Source organism: Heloderma suspectum, chromosome 4, assembly GCF_057233095.1.
Source record: "Heloderma suspectum isolate Gila_16-S chromosome 4, 16-S_ref, whole genome shotgun sequence".
In the NCBI taxonomy this organism is placed as follows: Eukaryota; Metazoa; Chordata; class Lepidosauria; order Squamata; family Helodermatidae; genus Heloderma; species Heloderma suspectum.
In genome coordinates this window covers 248,386,118-248,409,036 of record NC_139461.1, presented here as the reverse complement: position 1 = coordinate 248,409,036, position 22,919 = coordinate 248,386,118, and the positions used below count along the sequence as shown (strand labels likewise).

The 22,919-nt window shown below is 46.3% G+C and overlaps 1 protein-coding gene across 8 annotated transcripts in view; it reads right to left on the bottom strand.

Annotated features, from left to right (window-relative positions):
• SOX13 (SRY-box transcription factor 13) overlaps positions 1 to 18,289 on the bottom strand; it is a 94,196-nt gene extending 75,907 nt beyond the window's left edge. For 6 of the 8 annotated variants that reach the window (XR_014790645.1, XM_084853223.1, XM_084853224.1 and 3 more), the window contains exon 1: positions 18,193 to 18,268. The gene's annotated coding sequence lies outside the window, so the exon portion shown is untranslated. Of the gene's footprint in view, positions 1 to 18,192 lie in introns of all 8 variants that reach the window. The other 2 variants (XM_084853225.1, XM_084853221.1) reach the window with 2 other exon arrangements.
• Between the last annotated feature and the right edge of the window lie 4,630 nt (positions 18,290 to 22,919).

Below are 22,919 nucleotides of genomic sequence, written 5' to 3'. Positions count from 1 at the left end.
CCAAATGTAGTGGACTGCAACTCCCATCATTCCCAGCCAGCATTCCCAGCCAGCATTCCCAGCTATGCTTTCTAAAGGAAACAGTTACCAGGTTAAGTCCAGTATAAGTAGTTGTCACAGTAAGCACATGCAATGCACTATAGAAGTTTGTGGCAATGCCCCTCTCATTCTTGCACCAGTAAATAATGGGGAATATTAATGGGAATAAGAATACTTGCTAAGAGCCATAAAGTCGCTGCATGTGGTAACTAACCATATATTCTTAAATGTCCATATATTTGGAGAAACTATGTGTTTTACCCTGTGTGTATGTGTATATATAATTTTTTTAAAGGCCATGATCTCTTCCATTATCTGCCAGGAAGCAATAATAGCTCTGACTTGTGCTGCGCAAGACAAAAGCATTGTTAGGACACATACACGGAAGACTGTGGCCTCTTCAAGCATTGCATTTTTCATACCACAAAAGTGTTTTTCTTGCCATGAATTCACTGAAGGGGGGTGGGAGGAGTAAAATAAACCATTTATAAATTACAGTAGACACATACTTGTTTTATGTAGAGGAGGTGACCCTGTTTCGTTGTTGGTGTTTAGATATTAAGACTATTTGGGAAGGGAAGGCAGTCAGAAAAACACAATAGTGATGGAAGAACCCTTTGTGTCTAGATGGAAGAAAAGCTTGGATTGGCTCTTTATTTTGATACGTTTTTACTCCCAAATTCAGCCTAGTGAGAATTTCCTTCAATGAAAACAGCCATTAATTTCAGACCCTAAAGTATTGCTATCATCCTCATTCAACCATGCATGCAAAATCCTAGTCAATTGCTTTTATCCCCCTCCGACTGTGCAAGTGAAGCAGTGCTGATCATCATAAAAGGTTATAGGCCAGTAGATTGCACAAAGGGACTAGTAAACATTCTTGTCATTTCTCCCACCCAAGGCAATTCAAAACACTATTTCATTTCTCAGTGAGAGTCCAGAATATAGTAGCTGGCAGAGGAATTTGACAGAAAGGGTACTAGACTGTAACACATGTCGAGAGTGAACACGGATGCAAAGAAAGAATTCTGTTGCAGAAAGGTAGAATTTCAGATCCATATCTCAAAACGCATTTTTCAGATTTGGCTGAAAACGAGGACCTGAACTGAAAGGTACAGTCAGTGACAGAGGGAGGGGGAGAACAGAGAGAATAGCTCTCTTGCATCAACAAAATTAAGAATGGAGCATAAACGAATGAGCATAAACCTTCAGATAAAGTGGTGCTAAGCTGAGGTCATTACAAAAACAGTGGCATCTATTATACATCTACTGCAGGGGTGGGGAACCTCTTTCAACCTGAGAGCCAAATTCAGTTTTGGAGAAGCTCTTTGGGGCCACCATTCTAGTGGTGGGCAGGGCCAAAATACTAAAAGTACCAGCATATTGTAGCCTAAAGCTCTTACAGCCAGTAACTATGCCTTAGGAGAGGCATTTCAACTGTTTAAAATTAGAGCGGTGCACAATGGCCTCTCAGAATTCTCCAGCCTATTTCCGGTCAGAGAAATTGGGGGGACAATTTCACTGAATTTCTCCTAAAGGAGGAGAAATTATCCAACACTTTCTCACTAATAGGGCTTGCTATTGGCAGGGGCTGTAGCACAGGTTCTTTCTTTGTTCCAAAGGGTTTTTGGTTTCTTATACTTCTTCTGTTGCTTTCAAACTGTGGTGCTGCTTTCAAACTGTGGTGCTGGAGAAGACTCTTACGAGTCCCCTGGACTGCAAGGAGGTCAAATCAGTCCATCCTAAAGGAAATCAACCCTGAGTGCTCATTGGAAGGACAGATACTGAAGCTGAAGCTCAAATATTTTGGCCACCTAATGCGAAGAGAAAACTCCCTGGAAAAGACCCTGATGCTGGGAAAGACTGAAGGCAAAAGGAGAAGGGGACGGCAGAGGATGAGATGGCTAGATAGCATCACCGATGCAATGAATATGAACTTGAGCACGCTCCGGGAGAGAGCGCAGGACAGGAAGGCCTGGCGTGCTATGGTCCATGGGGTCACGAAGAGTCGGGCATGACTTAACAACTAAACAACAACAACTTCTTCTGTAGGTGGCAACAGCATCAACTGTGTTGAGGCTTCCACTTTTTTGAGGCAGAATTTTGAATTTCTTTTGGTATTTTTGAGCTTACGTAATCACTGCGAGGTGGCTGAGGGTTCTGTATGTGTTTTCTCTCTCTATTACACATCTTACCATTGCTCTGGAGCCTCCCAGGCCACCTTGCCCTGTGTGAACTGAAAAAGCCCCATGTGAGGAATTGCCTCATGAAATCTTCCTCATTATGAGTTTAACTGAAGTGCGGGAAGCGGAGGATTACTATACAACGACAGACAGGACAATCATGTGCTCCTCCTCTTAAGTAAAGTAACCACAAGAACCCCAAACACAACCCATGAGAATTTCTCCGAAATTTCTCCTTTGAATTGCTTTTTGAAAGCGATTTATTTTCTATCATATTGAATGAGAATGGTCGAAAAATGTGGGATAAAATTTTGGCACATCACTATTTAAAATAAAGGAAAGCTGCACAAAAGCTGGGAAACCACCAAACAATCGGTGATCAGGGCAAGGGGTGGGGCCAATGAAGAGAGCGTGGCCGTCTGGGAAACCCCAGAGGGCTGAATTGGGATCCCTGGAAGGCCAGATTTGGCCCTCAGGCCTGTGGTTGCCCACCCTTGAACTACTGTGTAGTTTGGCGACCCTAAAATGGTAGTTCAAGCAAACAAGATGAATGGCTGCTAGAGGAAGGCAAGCATCCTCCAACTTAACATTCATAGTGTAGCATCTGTGGAGCTGTAAAGCCCCCCACTCCCACCCCCAGCAAGTCCAAGCATGACTAACTTCTAGAATTTTCTTGGTATTTTAGCACCAGTTGGCCCAAACTCCCGTCAACATGTGAGGGAATTCAGTCCAGACATTCCATTCCTGCCTTTATTCTATCTTTATTACTGTTACCAGTAGGCCCAAGTCAGACCAAAGGCCATTGTTTAGGACTGGAACTGTTCCAGGTTCGGACATATGGCATTGAAGCAGGTGGATTAAGTCCAGCGAGCATGTGCCTTGGTTGGGAAGAAGAGTCAAAGTTTTTGAATAACAACTTAAGTTTCCTAAAAGTTTCAGCTTCCAGCTAGGCCAACTTTCCTCCTGTATGAAATGAAAGGGGTGCTTTGAACTCAACAGCTTCTCAGCCAAGAATCCAATGATTAAAAACTCATTAGTGTAAAGGAAACAATCTGGTTGGAGGTGTACACAGCTTGCAGCAAAGTCGGCAGCAGTGCAGTTCCTCTAGGCACCGCAGGGAGCATATTTCACTCAGTGGGGATAGTGAGAAACTCTTCAAAGTGGGGGAAAAGGGTCAAGAGAGGCTATTGATTTGTTGCTCTGTAGAAAAAAAAACTATATTCCAGCGGTTGGGCAGTTAGGTAGCTCACATCTGTCACACACAATCTGTCATGCAAGGAACAAGATAAACAGGACACCACCACCTTTTGCCCTTATAAATAGTTCCAGAGATCAAGAGGTTAGGGACCAAAGCCCCATCTTTAACCATTTAAGAGTTTATGGGGGCCGGGAGACAGTACGTTTTATTTGCCAAATGTTGATGGTTATGCATGGCCTTAGAGCAATAAAGATATAAGCAGAGGGTTGCCACAGGCCTCCCAGTCAGGGGTATATATAACGGAGGAGGCAGATTTGATGTCAGAAAGGGAGCAAGTCTGGATGGGAAGAGATGTGCACAAAACAGCACAGTCGTGAAGCTGTTTTGCTTTAGCCACCTCCCCCAGCCTGGAGCCCTCTAGATTTGTTGGACTAGAATTCCCATCATCCCCAGCCAGCATGGCCAATAGTTATGTTGGCTGGTGATGATGGGAACAGTAGTCCAACACATCTGGAGGGAGCCAGGTTGGGGGAGGCTGTGCTTTAGGTATACCTCCATTACCAACACCAACATCCTTTTCTTACTAACACACATAAATTAATTTAGATTGGGAGTCTGATTTATTCTTTCTTCCCCTACTCTTTATTCTTTTAAAAAATCAAATACCATAAATATCAGAGTAACTTGTATAAAGTCCTTATGCTGAGGGGTACAGGGGATGTCTATTTATAAAAGCCACTTCTCATCATTCCACCTAGTGGGATCAAGAAACCAACTCTGGGGCACAATTGTGAGGGAGGGATTAAACCTGCCCATCAGACACTGCCATGAGAGGCAGAAAGGTTTACCACACCTCGATGTGCCCCTTTGCATTTTCATTCCTTTGGAGAAAACGCGAAGCACCGCAATTGGGGAGTGTTCCACCATGGGCAAAACCTACCTTCCAGTGGCCATCCCCGCACCAACAGAGGTCCTAGGGGTGAAGTCACTGCGTATTTGTATACAGCAGCCTTCCCCAACCTGGTACCCTCCAGATGTTTTAGACTTTAACTTCCAGCAGCCCCACCCAGCATGGCCAATGCTTAGAAATGCTGGGAGTTCAAGTTAAAACATCTGGAGGGCACCAGGTTGGGGGAGGCTGGTGTACAGAGATGCACTGCACACCCCAGATGTCTTAACAATATAAAAATCCTCACCTCCCTCCACACATATGCACGTGCGCATGCACATACAACAACAGACTTTCTCTATCATATATATCTGAATGCCATAAACTCCCCTGTTTAATATGTTCCACTGTCATACTGCTTATTGTCCTACTCAAACTGGCCAGTGGAAAACATGTGTCCTCCAACATCTTTAGAAGAGCCATTAGCAAGTCCCTTCTCAATCCTCCAGATACCAATTACACTCATTTAATTCAGCCATTCTTCACTGGTCTTACAAGTTTCTAAGAAAGAAGTGATTCCAGGTCCTACAAATACACACAGGTCTAATACTAAACATAGTCATTGGCAAGTTCCACTGTACTCAGTGAGACATCCTTCAAAATAAACATTTAGGATCATTCTGCACTCTTAACAAGTAGAGCAGAGGTGGGCAAACTCAAGCCTGGGGGCCAAATCTGGCCCTCCAGAGTTCCCAAGAAGGTCATGCCCCCTTCCCCTGACCCCGCCCCCTTTCCTCCAACCACTGATCATTTGGGGGTTTCCCAGCTTTTGTGCAGCTTTTCCCCCATTCTAAAAGATTGAAATGCCTCTCCCAAGGCTCAGAACCAGTAAGAACTTTCAGCTAAAATATGCCAATATGTTTTGTATTTTTTGCCCCACCCCTTTTGCTGTCAGCCCTGCCCACCACTGGGATGCAGCCCCAAGAGTGTCTCTGAAATTGAATTCAGGCTTCAGGCTGAAAGAGGTTTCCCATCCCTGATGAGAGAGCAGTGGAGGCCGGTGACTCTGATGTCAGTGGGGCATTTCATCTGCCCTGGGTTTCCATCAGAACCACTCAGAACTCTAAAGGAGCTATCCAAGGTGTTTCACACCTTGGATAGCTCCTTTAGAGTTCTGACAGAAACCCAGAGTGGATTCAACGCCATACTGACATTGGCGCCACCAGCCTCCACTGCTAGAGAGTTATCTTAAGTATGTGACCTAAATTAGAAATAAATAAATTAATAAATCTAACAGAAAAGTTATAATGGCAAGCACTGATTATCAGGGCTGTGCCATATTCGAAACTTTAGCTTCTAAAGCACTTGCTCTCCCTGGTTCTGCAAATCATCAATCACATCTTACATTTAGGGATGTACGAAAGTGACTTACCTTTCCGTGGATTATGTTGATGTTGGGGGGGAGGCGTTCCGTTCCTCCCCCCCGGAATCCTGGCCGGCCGGCTCTGCTCCGCAGCGATTCTGCGGAGCCGCCAGCCAGCTCCACCAGCAGCCGGACATCCGGCCGCTGGCTAGCAGGGACGCAAATGGCGGCGGCCATAGCCGCCGCCATTTGCGTCCCTGCAGTCAGCCGTGATAGGCTACGTAAATCTTTACGTAGCCTATCACGTTTTTTTGTTTTGTTTTTTAACCTGGAAATGGCGGCGGCGGCAGCCGGTCAGAAGACCGGCCGCCGCCACCGCTGCCGCTGCCGGATCCGCCGCCGCCAGGAAGATCTGCCCAAGGTAAGTCCCGCCCCGGGGGGGGCGGGGGGCGGGGGGCGGGCCGTTCCGCCATCGATTTCGGGGGGCCAAATGCCAGCGCATTCAGCCTCGCCGAGATCCGTGGCGGAACTTTCGTACATCCCTGCTTACATTATGGTTTGGGTTTTTTAAGGTATACAGCTGAAACAGCTGAGGAGTACCAGGGAAGACTGATTTTAAAAGATGACACGTACGTAGACAAACAATGTTTTCAATTCCATATATTCATTTTTTAAAAATTATAAACCGCTCTATATACAAAGATCCCTGAGCGGTGAACAGTAAAGAAAAAACAGTCAAAATATGAAAGGATAAAAATATCAAAAATCAAATTATACCAATAAAACCATGGCTGGTCATTCAGGAAAAGCTTGTTTAAATAAACATGACTTGAACAAACACCGAAAACAAAGGAACGTTGGCGCCTGCCTGACATCACCTGGCAGGGAATTCCACAGAGGGAGACACTACATTAAAAGCTCTACTCCAAGAGGATTTTAAATGGTTCTCAGGTCCATGTGGAACCACCAAGATCACTTCACCTGATGACCTCAGTGACCCGAGGCTGGTAAGGGAGAAGGTGTACTCCCAAACATATGACAGATACGCGCTCGTCATCTGAGGTCCTCTTGCATGAGCAACCTCCTGGAGAGGAGAGGTTGGTGGGCACTCATAACAGGGTCTTTTGTATAGCAGCACCTCAGTTGTGGAATGCCCTCCTCAGAGAGCTTAGGCTAGCCTCCTCATTACAGTCAGGCTAGCCTCTTCCTTAGTGTCCTTCAGACAGCTGATAAAGACGATATTATTCCGCCAAGCTTTTAACAGTTAATGCATCTTGGTTTATGGATTAGTACGCATTTTAATCTCTGGAGAGGTTATCCAAAAATATTCTAAACAAATAAATAAAACAGCCTTCCCCAACCTGATGCACTCCAGATGTGCTGAGGAAAGCCAACTTAAAAAGATGACATGTATAGACAACCAATGTTTTCAACTCCATGTATGACAGAAATACACAAACTGGGATTTTCCACACATTCCTGCCAAAAACAAGTGCTTGCCACTGCATAAACTCATGAAGCAACCCTTATGCATTTACACTAGGGCTGAAAGATCTGGTTGGGGATCTCCAGACCCAGTGTTGGGTCTCACTCCTTGACCCAAAACAAAACCCTGTGGCACTGACCTGCCAACGATGGAAACTAATACACTGAGGGGCAGCTGGCCAAGCAACCAAGATTTCTAGTATGACAATTTGCTTTAGGTCTCTGAGGTACAGCCTACATATCTTCCACTCCATGCCTCAGAAAGACTCATAAATAGACAAGCCATTATGCCAGGGTTGGGGAACCTCTTTCAGTCAGAGCGCGGAATTCAATCTCGGAGAAGCTCCGATTCCAGAGGTGGGTGGGGTTGAAGGCAAAGGTGGCAGGGGCAAAGGTAAAAGGGGTGGGGCAAAAAATACAAAAAATGTACCAGCATGTTGTCGCTTAAAGCTCTTACTGCCAGTAACTATGCCTTAGAAGAGGCATTTCAACCGTTTAGAAGGTGGGGTGGGGGTGCATAAAAGCCAGGAAACTGCCAAAATGACTGGTGTTTGGGGGAAAGGGAGTGGAGCCTGGGGAAGAGGACATGGCCTTCTAGGGACCCCCAGAGGGCTGGATTCAGCCTGAGGTTCAATCAGTCATCGGGGGGCAGGCAGGGTAGAGTGGCCACCAGGGGAACCCAGGACTGGGACCCCCGGCGGGCCAGACTGGGACCCCGGCCCTGAGGTTCCCCACCCCCACATTACGCCATGCAGTTACCTCCAGCAGCCAGTTAGACAGGGATGCAAAGAGCTCCTTTGAGCCTGCCTGAAGGGGTAGTGGAACCTCCAGGGAGATTTCTGACTTTTGTTTTTGTAAGCTGCTTTTGAAATTCCCCTTGGATTCCAAAACTGGTTTACTATGTGGCATGGGGAGTTAGGGGGGTTCCCCATGTCTGAGAAACCCAAATCCCCCTCGGATGAGTTCACAACTGTGTGCACAGTTCTCTGGATCCTGGCCAATGATTAAATCATACTAAAGTACCACCATGTGCAGAAGTGAAAAAGAGATTGTGTATTGGGGAGAGGGAAGAGGGAACAAACTGCACCCTTGTACTACTTGCTGCTTCAGTAAACTCGCAGTTGACATTGACCTGATTCACACGACATTATAGTCCATCGAGGATTAATTTACACTACAACAGCCTGTGGGTTATGCAAGGGTTGTTTAACCCTCAAATAACCCCTGCTGGCCAGTGGCCAGGTTGGCAGGACATGACATTGCATATTCATAATGGCATCCTGGACGTGCTGCAGCTTGAGGGTAAATTAATCCTCAATGGGCTGCTGCGTTGTGCAAACTGGCCTACTCCCACTTTTCCTATAGCACCCTTCCCCAACCTGGTGCCCTCCAGATGGTCTTGGACCACAGCCCCATCACGCCCAGGCTGGGGGGTGATGGAAGTTGCAGTCCAACACATCTAGAGGGTGCCGGGTTGAAGAAGGCTGCTGTACAAGGACAGACCCAGCAATCATCCTCTTATTTTGCTGTCACCAGATGGCAACAACCCTCAGGCTCCCCACTGGATTCAAATCAGCCACCCGGAGGTGAAAATCCCTGTACCTAACTACCAGTGCCTAAGTCACACAGACTTTTCTTTTAACTTCTTTTTAATAGTAATGTCACTCACTCGCACTGACAAGTCTACTACAAAACCCAAAGACAGTGCGAACACTGGAAGTTTAGACAGGTGTCTGTGTAACCTCTGGAGCAACATAAAATTAAGCTTACTGAAACAATAAATTTACTGTAATCAGCACACTACACACTTTCAGCAAAGCCCTTTTCAGCATCATTCAGACCATGGTAAGCCTCAAGTGAGCTTTCCAACTTCTGGTATCTCTCTGAGCCTAACTAGCTTATCCTTGTGCCAGATTACTCGGATCTGTACCTGTAAAACTCATGTACTATGGGCACTTACTGCTTCTTTGTTGCAAAGCAAACACCAATTTGTTTAGTATACAAGTGCTAAATAAATGCATTCTAAAATAAATGTTAACCTTCTAACCATTTGATAAACTTGTCACCCCTGACAAGAACTGCTTCCACTGCATAACAAAGCTCTATTCATGAGAGTAATTTCCTACAATCAAGCTATCCTGTAAGAGTCAATCGATCACACATATTCAACAGCTACTGAGCAGGATCAAGGCCAAAACTTCCGTATTTTTTTTTTGTTTTAAAAATTAAACTATAGCATCAACAAGAGTAGAGAGCTAGACATTTGATTGCCGGTTTTGCTAGACTTGTCTCCATGGTACCAAATTTAACTTGAAAGCATTTATTGTCTGCAATTGTTTTCAGTTTATGTCCCAATACCTTACACCAAAGGGCCAGTTCTCACATTACAGACCCTACACATTTCAGCTGTAGGAAGTACCTCCGAGCAGCAGTGACTCCACAGAGAGGCAACTCATCAAGTGGATTATTTGAAGAGCACAGAGAGCCTCCAAGCCCATGTCAGGCACCTCCAGGAATCATGCACATGGCTAGCACAGGGAACTACTGTGGAAATGTTCCCAGTGTCTCTGAATGACGGCCATGGAAGCATCTCCAGCGGCTTTCTCAAGGGGGCTGTAATATATAAACTTGACCCCAAAGTGTGTTTCTTACAGAACCAACACTCTGTTTGGATGGAGAAGGTCCTAAGAGAATGACATTTCCATTCTGGGAACAAGAAGGTGGAGGCACTATTCTCTTGAACTTCAGAAGAATTCCTTATAAAAAAAACAACAACACAGGAACTAAAATGGTGGTCAGCAGACAATAACGGTGATGATGATCAAGATCAGTAGTGGCAAATGCTGACGTGCAAGTGCTCCTCATGACAGTCCTCAAAGCCTCCAGAGTCCAAAAATTCAGGCAGCTGTGTTGGTCCCTCTCAACAAACCAGTTCTGCCAATTGTCCTCTCCACCAAGAGCGGGTCTTTTGTAAATCTAATGACTCTTAATTGTCCATTCAAGAGCGAGCCACCCCAAAATACTTTGCACTAAAACCCAGATAGCTCACAACTATATATTGTTGCTCGGAAAATCTATCCCCGTAGCCCGCAGCAGCTCCTGTGAGGATCATAGTGAAGTTCAGAGGGAACAGGGAAGCCTGAAAAGGGGGGCAGGGGGCCGGCGCAGATGACATCCTTGTCCCAGCTAATCCAAAAGCCCGGGTGCGTCAACCCTGTCGGGCGCGTCAACCCTGTGAGTCCTATCTCCACCACAACACTGATGGTGATGATGATTTGACCCATGGAGGCCGGTGGCTCTGATGCCAGTGGGGCAGTGAATCCGCTCCAGGTTTCAGCCAGAACCAGCCAGAGCTCTAAAGGAGCTATCCAAGGTGGTCCTTTATAGAGTTCTGACTGAAACCCGGAGCAGATTCATTACCCCACTGACACTGGAGTCACCAGCCTCCACTGGAGTTGACATTTTATACCCCACCTTTCTCTCCCAAAGGACCCCCTGATGGCTTACCAACAAATTTTAGAAACAATATAAAACATTTCTAAAAACATACAAAATTGGAAAGCAGCATCAGAAACAACCCCCCTACATTAACTATATATCTATACCTAGCAGCAGCAACAGCATGTCCACTTGCTCTGAAGGCCTTCACAACCGTGTCTTCACTGCCCACTGAAAAGTGAATGATGATTAACAGGTGGACGTCCAAGGCTGGCTCCAGGTCTGAGGGGCAAAGTGCCCTCTGGTGAACTCCTGCCCTCTTAGTGAGCCCTGACAGGCTTACCTAGCCACAGCGGCAGGCAGCAGCGCTCCAAACAGCAGCAGGTGGCTGGGAGAAGCTGCAGTCATTACTTTCCCGCAATGCCCTGTACTGGGGGCACTGTGAGAAATTAAAATGGCCGCTACTCCCAGCCACTTGGAGCAGTAGGCCTGATTGGGGGGGGCGGCAGCTGCCCAAGGATGCCAAGTGCCGATACTGGACCTGTGGACTTCTCTCAGGCGGGCATTCCACAGTTGTGGTGCCACAACCAAAAAGGTTCTGTCCTACTCATTAAGGGAGGAACTTGCCATGCCCTCACTGGAGGAATCCTCTTCATCCAAGGAGCTAGAGCTCCCAAAAACCAATGATGCCGTGGAACCACCCATATCAGGATACCTCCCCCAGGTACCGGAGGGCCCAAGGGAGATGACCACATCCCCACAGGAGATGGGGAGTTCTGCCTCTGAGGCAGAACTCCCCATCATGAGGAGAACATGAGTTGCATGACCACCTAGCCTCTGAAAGTGTTGTCATCTCAAGCAGCGGGACAGTAGGGCTCCTTTGAGAAGGGAGTGCTTGATTACAAAGGATGAGTCCTGAAGACAAAAGGACTCCTTGACAGCAAGGCTCTCTTCATGAGTAGGACTTTTGCCAGAGGGTCTGTAAATAATTGCAGCTGAGCTCTGAGTGGGACACTAGAAGCTCTGGCTATATAAGCCTTCAATTTCAGTCTAGCTACTGTTGGATCATCCCTTCATGGATCACTGCCTTGTTGTGGCGAAGGGGCTTGCGTAACTCAGTGAAGCCATAAGCTATGCCGTGCAGGGCCACCCAAGACGGACAGGTCATGGTGGAGAGTTCTGACAAAATGTGGTCCACTGGAGAAGGAAATGGCAACCCACTCCAGTATTCTTGCCAAGAAAACCCCATGGAACGTACCACAAGGCTAAAAGAGATGACGCCGGAAGATGAGCCCCTCAGGTCAGAAGGTGTCCAATATACTACTGGGGAGGAGCAGAGGGAATTTCCAAGTAGCACCAGAAAGAGTGAAGCGGCTGGGCCAAAGCCGAAAGGACACTCAGCTGTGGATGTGTCTGGTGGTGAAAAGAAAGTCCGATGCTGTAAAGAACAATATTGTTTAGGAACCTGGAATGTAAGATCAATGAATCAAAGTAAACTGGAGGTGGTCAAACATGAGATGGCAAGATTGAACGTCGACATCTTGGGAATAAGCGAACTAAAATGGACAAGCATGGGCGAATTTAATTCAGGTGACCATCATATCGACTACTGTGGGCAAGAATCCCTTAGAAGAAATGGAGTAGCACTCAGAGTCAACAAAAGGGTGGGAAAAGCAATACTGGACTACAATCTCAAAAACGATAGAATGATCTCAGTACGAATCCAAGGCAAACCATTCAACATCACAGTAATTCAAGTCTATGCCCCAACCACTGAGGCCGAAGAAACTGAGGTTATCGGTTCTATGAAGACCTACAACACCTTCTAGAACTAACACCAAAAAAAGATGTCCTCTTCATCATAGGGGATTGGAATGCTAAAGTAGGAAGTCAAGAAATCACTGGGATAACAGGCAGGCATGGCCTTGGTGTACAAAATGAAGCAGGACAAAGGCTAATAGAGTTTTGCCAAGAGAACACGCTGATCATAGCAAACACTCTTTTCCAACAGCACAAGAGACGACTCTACACATGGACATCTCCAGATGGTCAATATCGAAATCAGATTGATTATGTACTTTGCAGCCAAAGATAGAGAAGCTCTATACAGTCAGTAAAAACAAGATCTGGAGCTGACTGTGGCTCAGATCATGAGCTTCTTATTGCAAAATTTTGGCTTAAATTGAAGAACGTAGGGAAAACCACTAAACCATTCAGGTATGACTTAAATCATATCCCTTATGAGAAAGTGAAGAGGATCTAAACAGCCTCTTGTTGAGGGTGAAAGTGTAGAGTGCAAAAGCTGGTTTGAACCTCAACATTGAAAAAAACTAAGATCATGGCATCTGGCCCCATCACTTCCCAGCATATAGAAGGGGAAGAAATGGAAGCAGTGACAGATTTTACTTTCTTGGGCTCCAAGATCACCGCAGATGGTGACTGTACCCATGAAATTAAAAGACGCTTGCTCCTTGGGAGGAAAGCTATGGCACACCTAGACAGCATAGTAAGAAGCAGAGACATCACATTGCTGACAAAGGTTCGTATAATCAAAGCTATGGTTTTCCCAGTAGCAACGTATGGCTGTGAGAGCTGGACTATAAGGAAGGCTGAGCGCCGAAGAATCGATGCTTTCGAACTGTGGTGCTGGAGAAGACTCTTACCAGTCCCCTGGACTGCAAGGAGGGCAAATCAGTCAATCCTAAAGGAAATCAATCCTGATTGTGGATTGGAAGGACAGATACTGAAGCTCAAATATTTTGGCCACCTAATGTGAAGAGAAAACTCTCTGGAAAAGACCCTGATACTGGGAAAGACTGAAGGCAAAAGGAGAAGGGGACGGCAGAGGATGAGATGGCTAGATAGCATCACCGATGCAATGAATATGGACTTGAGCATGCTCCGGGAGAGAGCGCAGGACAGGAAGGCCTGGCGTGCTATGGTCCATGGGGTCACGAAGTGTCGGACACGACTGAACGACTGAACAACAACACTGTTGGATCAATATCTACCTCAGCTCCTAGTAAGTGCCTTGTATACTGTTTTCCTTGCCTTCTGTTTGGACTGCCACACTACAGAGTCTGCTTTTGGACTGTGTTTCTACTTGACCGCTCTCCTGTGTTTGGACCCCGGCTGCACCTCAGCCCTCTCTTCTGGAAACCACATACTTGACTAGAAACTCTTGTGTTCTCGAACCATGCCTGTTTACGCTACTGGACTTGCCCATTAGTTTGTCCTAACACTGAGCCTGATTCAGACCTAGCATGACAGAACTAGATATAACAAATGTCACAGGCTGGGAGGTGGAAATACTTGCAGGATGATGTTGCATCACACAAGTATCTCTAGATGCTACAGGGGAGAAAGGCGAAGACCTGGCGCTGCTGTTTTCACTGACAAACCCTGGTCATACCCAAAGTCTGGTTCTCTTCTTAGAAGCAGGGGTACTGTGTAAATTCTTACTTCTAGTGTGTACTTGTGAATATCATGTGACCTGTAAAAAAACATGGGGAAATTTATGGCAAAACAGCTGTATTAGCGGTCACCGAAGTATAAGGTTAGGACAATTAAAATGTCAAACAATAAAAAACAAACACCTGAACAATTTTTGCCCGTGGTGGCTAGTATTATTTATTTTTAACCGTATGCCTGAACTCTGCACATAGCCATGTTTATTGCCAATGGATGATTAGTGCGGTGCACATGAATCGAGCCCAGGTCAGATCGACTGAAGAGTTGAGCAATTATCTCCCTCCTGGCTGAAGCAACCTTTGCCCATCAGAAGTGTGTTATTTGACTCTGGGTGCTCAGACTTGGCGTACATACAAAGGGGGTTAGCAGCCAAAAAGACATTGTTCCATGGGGAGAGTAAAACTGGGTTATAATACTTGTTTCAGAAAGCAAACTGTCCTCAAAAGGTTGTTCTACAGCCTTAGATAAGGCTTGGAATTTAGGAGCCAGCATATAACCTCAGGTGATTTGCCTGTTGCCTCCAGATAAACTACTCTAATTTGGATGGAGCATAAGTCACAAACATAGCTTCAGTGGTACGTAACCCACTATAGCCAAATCCTAAATAAGACAGGCTGAATTTTCAGCAATTGTAATTATACCAAGTAGCACAGTACTGCTACTTGTATAAAATACATTAACTGCAACTCAAGAACAAACACATATTATGACTCTACATCCATCCTTTATCCCCAGACTATCTACTGGCAAATACTGATTGCACAAGATTCTCTCAACAAAAGAGCCAAAAGGTTATACCATTTTCATCTGTATCTTGCACATACATTTCCACGTCCCACTGGTGTTTTTAATCTGAATTTTAAAATTTGGTAGCCTTCAAAATCGTGTATTCTGTGCAAATAGATATGTTCAAATAAATGAAGGATTATATAGATCAACGGAGTCTTGAGCATCCTGTTTTTCTGTACTCGTGTCACATGGACCTTGTGGGGAGGAGATTACTTCTGTTAGTAAATATTAGTAGAAGTATACCTTATTAGCAAAAAGGATCCTTGCTCCAGACATCTGAAACTATCAAACCAGGACAGATCTTTAGGCCAATTCACACATTACACTGAAGCACACCTGAGTTTGCCGCAAAGTGTATGCTTTACAGGAATTAGCAGACAATCACAGCTTCCTGATAGGCATAACTTTGAAAATCCCGGGTTTGTCACATTCACACTTTACATTTCAAGATGTACACCTGAACCACCATGGTCAGGATCAAGGAGCCCTATGCAAACATATACACACATGAGGGGGTTGAAGATTTCTCCTTCCAGGGGCAGCCCATTGGACCACGTGGAATGCCACTCCAGAAGTCCCCACAATCTCTGGAACAGCTTTTCTGGGGGCAGCGGTTTCCACTAGTGGGGAGAGGCTGCATGCACAAACCGTTTGGATCTCAGGCTATAGCTATAGACTTTAAAAATATAATGTATGGAAATGGCCTTTACAATAAATTTACTATTCCATTCAATGGATTTAGGCCTTGATCAAATATTGCATGAAAACCTGCTCCACTGGTAAGCTATATCCCCCGCCCCTTTTGAACTTTAGCATTTGCAGCTCTCTTGTGAATCATCTTGATAGTCCAATTTCTATAAGTTGCCACCTGGTTACAGAGTTAAAGGAATCAGAACTCCAGCACACGCTGGAGATGACTGGACCTGACCTGAGCACAGCAGCAATAGTCAGTGATGCTGCACCAAAGTTCACCTTGCACTTATGTGTTATAGGGAGAGACAGGGCAGGATAGGGCACTGCTTTCTCTGCCTCCCCATCTTACCAGCCTTTTCAATTCATGAGCCAAAACACAGTGCCAGACACACCTAATAATAAACAATGGGGGCCCAGTCCGCCTGCCAAGAATGTACTCGGACTTAGCTGCTATTGTGCAGCAAGTTGCTGTTTATGTCACTACTGGTAAACAAATTCTATAGGATCAGACTTATCAGTCCTTTAATTATCTTTATAGAACCAAGAATGGGGCCTTCTTGGCAGAAAAAGAAGAGGAAACTGGGCCACATTGAAGCCAAAGTTTCTACAACTTCAGTGGAGACATTGCTACTGCAAGGAGTGTTTTGAGATAAAAGGTGTTCACTCTCTTTAAAGCTGATCTCAATGCCTACAGATTGACTCTCCTCTAAAGGAAGAACAGGCTGAAAATAACTGGATTATTTGGGCTTCTACCATGCAAGCACTGAAGCATTTAAACTCTTGTGTTGTAGATACAGTTGCCCTCTCCACCTTTCCCCTTTAAATGCACATCTTGCAGTGATCAAGTTTGTCAGATGGGTTTCATGTCCCGTTCTCCCCCCTGCCCCCACACATACACACTGCACTCCCATCCCATATACTCAGATTAGGGACAAAATAATAAAATAACAATCAGAATATGCTAAAAAAAAAAAACGCCTCCCCCCCACAAATAAATTATGCTGTCATGGAGAATAATAGTCCCGCACAAAGGGCAGTAAAAGACAGGATCCAGAAACAGGCTGTTTTATCATCAAAATACAGGAGAGGACATCTTTCTCACACGTTATTTACAATTATGCACATGCGACAAATGAACATAAAGAAATTCAGTGTGATCTGCATAGAACAACACCTTTTTCAAGAAAGCAGGGTTGTTGTTGTTTTAATTGGGGAGGAAAAATCCAGGTTCAGGTTATAGTCCTACCAACTCCTCTTTGTAAGTGAGAATTAACCTCTTTGCTGGTTGGTGCCTGGCTGCTTATTTTATAACATGCTTGGTGACCTCTGCTGGTGCCTACATCTGTAAGAGCGTCACCCTGCCTATCACCCATTGACTATGAAATCATTGTATTACAGAACCCCACAGACTGGCTGGCGAGACAGTGCCCCTAGTCAGTTATAAATATGCTGTTTTGTTTTGGCCAAGAGATGGGGTGGGGAAGCAGGCAGGCAGGCAGGCAGGCAGAAAATGAGAAGAGGAGAAAGTCGCTCTTTTTCGCCTTGAAAAGGTCTCCCCCCATGCCCGCACCCCAATCGCTGCCTCCCAGCCCTGACCTGACCCATATGATTAAGTTAGCTCTACCTAAATGAACGTGTGGCAAGAAGCAAGATCTGATAGGGTCCTTGTCCATGAACAGAGAAAGCCATGCTAAACACAAAACATGGGAGATGGTGCAGGAAACCTGATGGTCTGGTTTTATTTCGGGGGGGGGGGGGTGGAGGGAGGGGGATTGAGAGAGAGGAGATAGACTTTAACCCCTTCTCTTCTTGGACATACTAGGAGATGACGGGAGTCACTGCAAACACGTATCCTGAAGTGGGGCAGCACTTTGGGGGTATTGAATTCACACACACGACTTGCTCCAGAGTAGCTTCACTGGAGTCCCATGGAAATCAACAGAATTACTCCAAAGTGAAGAGGTTTTTATTTGTGGACAACATCCAGCCTTTAAGAAACGATTAACCAACAACGCCCCCCCCCCCCGCTTTGATTCTCATGGGGCATCTCAGAAGGGGATTTATAGACTGCAGTAAGTGCTTCATTGATTCCCTGCTGTCCCGTAGGTTTCAATACACACACACACACACACACACACCACACGCGCGCGCAGGCACTTTGGAACTGGTCAGCAGCGAACAGAGATTCCTTTATGGAGTTTGCCAGTCGGGAGTGACTAAACGAGCTTTCAAAACCAAGCGCCCTCCTAAAAATTAGATTTCCAGCTGAGATGGTTCCCTCCTCCTCCAACAGGAGACAGAATGATGAATGAAGTTCACATGTCTTAGAAGGAAGGAAAATAATCATTAAAAAAAAAACGGTGCAAGAAAGAACTGAGCTGGTGCGCGCACGCGCGCCCTTGTGTGCGATTTCTCTATTGCAAAGCAAAACACCCCACGATCTACAAGTTCTCAGGGGCGCCCTAAAGACCCTCCAATCCGCGGGGGAAATCTAGACGCTTCCATCAACCCCCGACGGCCTCAGCTCGGGACCGAGAGAGATGTCATCCCAAAGGAGATCAGAGGGAAAGCGGCACCGGGGGTCGGGGCTGGGGGAAGGTAAAACGTGGCTGGGGTTTCCAAAGACCCGGCAGGCGGCACTTACTACGCTGCTTGGCTGGACTCCGCGCGGCTCCCTCCGGCGGCGAGCTGCTGCTGCTCGGGCTGCTCCTTCTTCTTCTGTCGGGCTTGGGCTGTTGTCTTCCCAAGCGCCCCGCCCCGGGGGCAGGCCGGACCCGTCTCTTTCCCTCCCTCTTTCTCTCTGTACACAAGACGCGGCTGGCTTGGGCTGGGCGATCGCACGCGGCTGCTGGCGTTGCAGGCTCCGAGGGGAGGGGAGGAAGGACACTCCGCCGGGCATCCGTGTGTGCAGTTTCCAAAGAACACCTTATTTATCTATTTTTAATTTATGTCGTGCCTTTCAGCCCCCAAAAATGGCGCTCAAGGCGGCTAACCCTAAAATCCGGCTTCAGAGAACCAAATCTTAATTAAAATAGAGCTTTAAAAGATCATTGAAAACGCAACAATAATAACAACAAAATAAGCCGCATTCTTTACCCTAAAAGAGACAGGTCAGGGTTGGGATGCTATTGCTGGTTCTGGTCTTGCCTTGCTCCTCTGTCCCAACCAATCTTTCAAGCCTGGCAGCAGCTCGCTCCGACCCCAAAGTTTCAGACAGCCCCACCAGGGGCCTGATTGGGCAACTGCCGAAGGCCCACACTCCAGCAGGGGCCCACTGACAAGGGCCCCGCGGAGCTGCTTCTCCACCATTGCAACCTGCTTGTTCACCTGCCTCTCACCCTGGCCCAGACAGAGGTGGTGGTGAGGGCCAGTAGTTCATAGAATCATTGAAAAGTTGGGTTGGAAGGGGCCACTGAGTTCAATGCCGCTGCCTACTTGCTCACTGGCTCTCTGGCTCTCAAGCAAGGAAGTAGTAGCAATGAGGAGGAGAGGAGAAGGAGCAGCAATAGCAGCTGGTGGCAATGGCAGCGAGAAGACTCACTGAGGGAAGGGGTCCATTGAGGGCATCTTGCCAAGGGCCCCCAATAACCTGGAACCAGCACTGGTCCTGATTCTGAATTAGAATCTAAAAGAAAGTGCCTGCCTTGTCACCACTAGCCCAAGTATGAGGCCCAGCAGTGGCAAAAAAATTGCAAGGTTTTGAATTACTATGCGTCAAGCGGTGGAGGAAGTTGGGGCCACTATTGATACAGTGCTGAACAGAGGGTGCTATGGTGATGGGAGGTGATGACATCGGGAGAGAGGAAGGCGATGAAGACATCTGCATGCTTTATCCCCTACTGCTCCGCCTTCCAGCTTCAATAATCCTGGTGGCTTACCTGCAGTCCCCTCTAGCCTGAAGGTGCTGATGATGAATGCCAGGTTGGCTAGTGGAAAATGTAGTGTAATCTCTGACCTTGCAGGTGAAGAGCATGCCACCCTGGCCCGTGTTACTGAAACCTGGTTGGATGAACGGGGAGGAGTTAATCTCTCCCAAATGTGGCCATCAGGGTTTCTTGTGCAGCACCAAGTTTGACTAGAGTGGCGGGGTGGGGTGGGGTGGGGTGGGGTGGGGTGGGGAGGTAGCCTTGGTGTATAGGGACTCTATCCCCCTGGTCAGATACCCCATCCAACAGTCAGCCAGTTTTGAGTGTCTGTACCTGATGTTGGGCACCCAAGACAGGATTAGGATTCTGTTGGTGTACCGCCCACCCCACTACCCAACAGACTCCCTGACTGAGATGGTCTCGAGCACAGTATTGAGGACCCCAAGGCTTATGGTCTTGAGGGACTTAATGTTTGTTTGTTTGTTTATTATTGCATTTATATCCCGCCTTTTTTCCTCCTTAAGGAACCCAAGGCGGCATACATAGTCCTCCTCTTCCTCCATTTTATCCTCACAATAACAACCCTGTGAGGTAAGTTGGCCTGAGAGTGTGACTGGCCCAAAGTCACCCAGTGAGCTTCCATGGCCGAGTGGGGACTAGAACCCGGATCTCCTGACTCCCAGTCCAACATTCTAGCCACTGTACCCCACTGGCTCTCAGTATGATGTTCATGCCAAGGCTACTTTGTCAGGAGCAGCTCAGGATTTAATGGCCACCATGTCAACCATGGGCCTGTCTCAGATCATATCTGGCCCAACACATATGGCAGGACACACTTTGGACCAGGTTTTCTGTGCTGGATTGAGAGGAAATGTTCTGTGGGTGGGGGAGCTAGTAGTGACCCCTTTGGCATGAACAGATCATTGTCTGATTTGACCTTCAGGCTCCTGTAACCTCTGCAGGGGTGGGAGGAGCCAATTCTGATCGTCCGCCCCTGGAGGCAGATGAATCTGGATTGATTTCTGAGGTCTCATGGGGATTTTTCTGAAGGCTTAGTTCGCGGTCCTGTTAATGGCCTGGTCACTGCTTGGAATGAGGAGATGACCTGGGCTACCGATATGATCACTCCCAAACATTCTCAACCTAGTCACAGAACCATGTGAGCTCCTTGGTATTCCAAGTTGCTGAGGGCAATAAAACGACTGTCGATGGTTAGAGCGCAAATGGTGGGAGACTGGAATCAATACAACTGGAATCAATACTAGTGAACACAGGTAGGAATCCATTTGCAATCTTATTTTGTGGTGGTGATGGCAGTGAAGAAAGCTTACTTCTCCGCCACCATTGTATCTGTTCAGTGTCATCCAGCAGAGCTCTTTCAGTTGGTTAAAGGCCTCTTGGGTGTAAGCCTTAGAACACAGCAGTTCAAACCCTCAAAGGCCTGCTGTGAGCAATTTGCCAGACAGTTTGCAGATAAAATCGCTTTATCAGAGTCTGAGATAGATGGGGCTAGGGCACCATCTAGTCATGTTATGGATACCTTTTGGCTTGTGCAACCTGAGGATGTGAACAAACTGCTTGGAAGACTGAGGCCTACTACTTGCCCTTTAGATCCTTGTCCACTCTGGCTTGTGAAATCTGCCAGAGCTGCCCTGGATACCTGAACCGCCGAGGTAATAAATGCCTCCTTGAGGGACAGTGGGGCCACCGCAGCTTTAATAGAAGCAGTGGTGAGGCCCTTGTTGAAGAAACCAAATCTAGATCCTATGGTTTTGGAAAACCACCACCCGATATCAAATTTGCCATTCTTGAGCAAGGTGCTGGAACATGTGGTATCAAGATTGAGAATCTGGACATGCTGCAAGAACTTCAGGTCTTCTCTATAGGAAATAATAATATCCAGACTCTGGAAAATGTAAGGATTTAATTAATAAAGCATCTTACAGGCCTGGCTACAATCCTGTGCACTTTTTCTTTAGAGTAAGTCCCACTGAACTCAGTGGGGCTTTCTTCTACCTAGGTAGATTTGCCTAGGCTCGAAGCTGCTACTCTTCTTTGTCCCCTTAACAGCCCTCTGACAAATGCTGTCATTTCCGTATTACAGATGGGGAACGGAAGCTGAGAGACAGTGACATGACTATCCAAGAAGTCGCTATTTTAACAGGAATTTCAGATTATGATGATGCAAAGCATTTAATTAGTGGTTTAGGGTGTTCCAAACAGTTCACATAATCTCATTGATCCCTACAGTAATCTACAGAAAACTACAGTGGTTTTAATGTTCTATATATTTTAAATTGTTTTAATATGTGTTGTTTGGTTTTAATTTTTGTGAACCGCCCAGAGAGCTTCGGCTATTGGGCGGTATAGAAATGAAATAAATAAATAAAAATAAATAAAATGTGGTAGCTTCACAACTCCAAGTGGTGTTGGATGATACTGATTCCAATCATGTTTCAGGCCTGGTTATGGGGACGGAAATCGCCTTGGTCGCCCTGGTTGAAGGCTTATGCCAGGGAATAAGTGGGGGGAGTGCAACCCTATTAGTTCTTCTGGACCTCAGTGCCTTTCGATACCATCTGCCATGGTATCCTTCAGCTGCTGCAGAATGTGGCCGCCTGGGTGTTGGAAGGGGGATTCGATCATATAATGCCTATACTGCACCAACTGCACTGGTTACCAGTGTGTTTCCAAGCCCAATTTCAAGTGCTGATTTTGACCTTTAAAGCCTTAAACTGACCAATTTACTTGAAGGACCACCTTCACCCATATCAGCCTGCCTTCACTTTACGATCAGCAACAAAGGCCCTTATCTGCCCACCTGTGAGACCAGTTAGGTGGGTGACCACATGTGACCGGGCCTTCTTTGCAGTGGCCCAGCACCTTTGGAATAAGTTGCCACTGGAGGTCTGCCATGCTCCATCATTGCAGGCTTTTAAGAAGGCCTTGAAAACTTATTATTTTACCTTGGCCTTTTCCAAATATGACTGCTGCTGTTGCTGTTGTTTTTATTGCTGGTTTTTATTGTTGTTTGTATTGTTGGGTTTGCATTACTGTTTTTATTGCTGGTTTTATTGTGTTTACATTTTTATTGCTTTTAATATCTTAATGGTTCTATGTGTCTTAGCTGTAAGCTACTTGGAAGGGCTTCTGCCCTGAATGGCGGCCAAGAAATATTTTAAATAAATAAATATTCAGAACTTTTGATCAGACAAAGCAGGTGCCAAACTCACAGGCCCTGCTGGCTCCTTCCTCCTAATCCAGGCAAAGTTGAGCACTCTAAAGTCCTGCTGATTTCATTGATAGGCTTACCTGGCCATGCTTAAATTTTTCCCACCAAAATCTACAGGACTCTTTATTTCATCTTGGCAAACTAACAGTGCAATCCTACACATGTCTACTTAGAAGTAAGTATAAATAAGTTCAATAGGGCTTACTCCACATTAAGTGGGTGTGGGATTGTAGCCTACACAAATCAGGAGATGCTCAATACTTCCACAGGGAG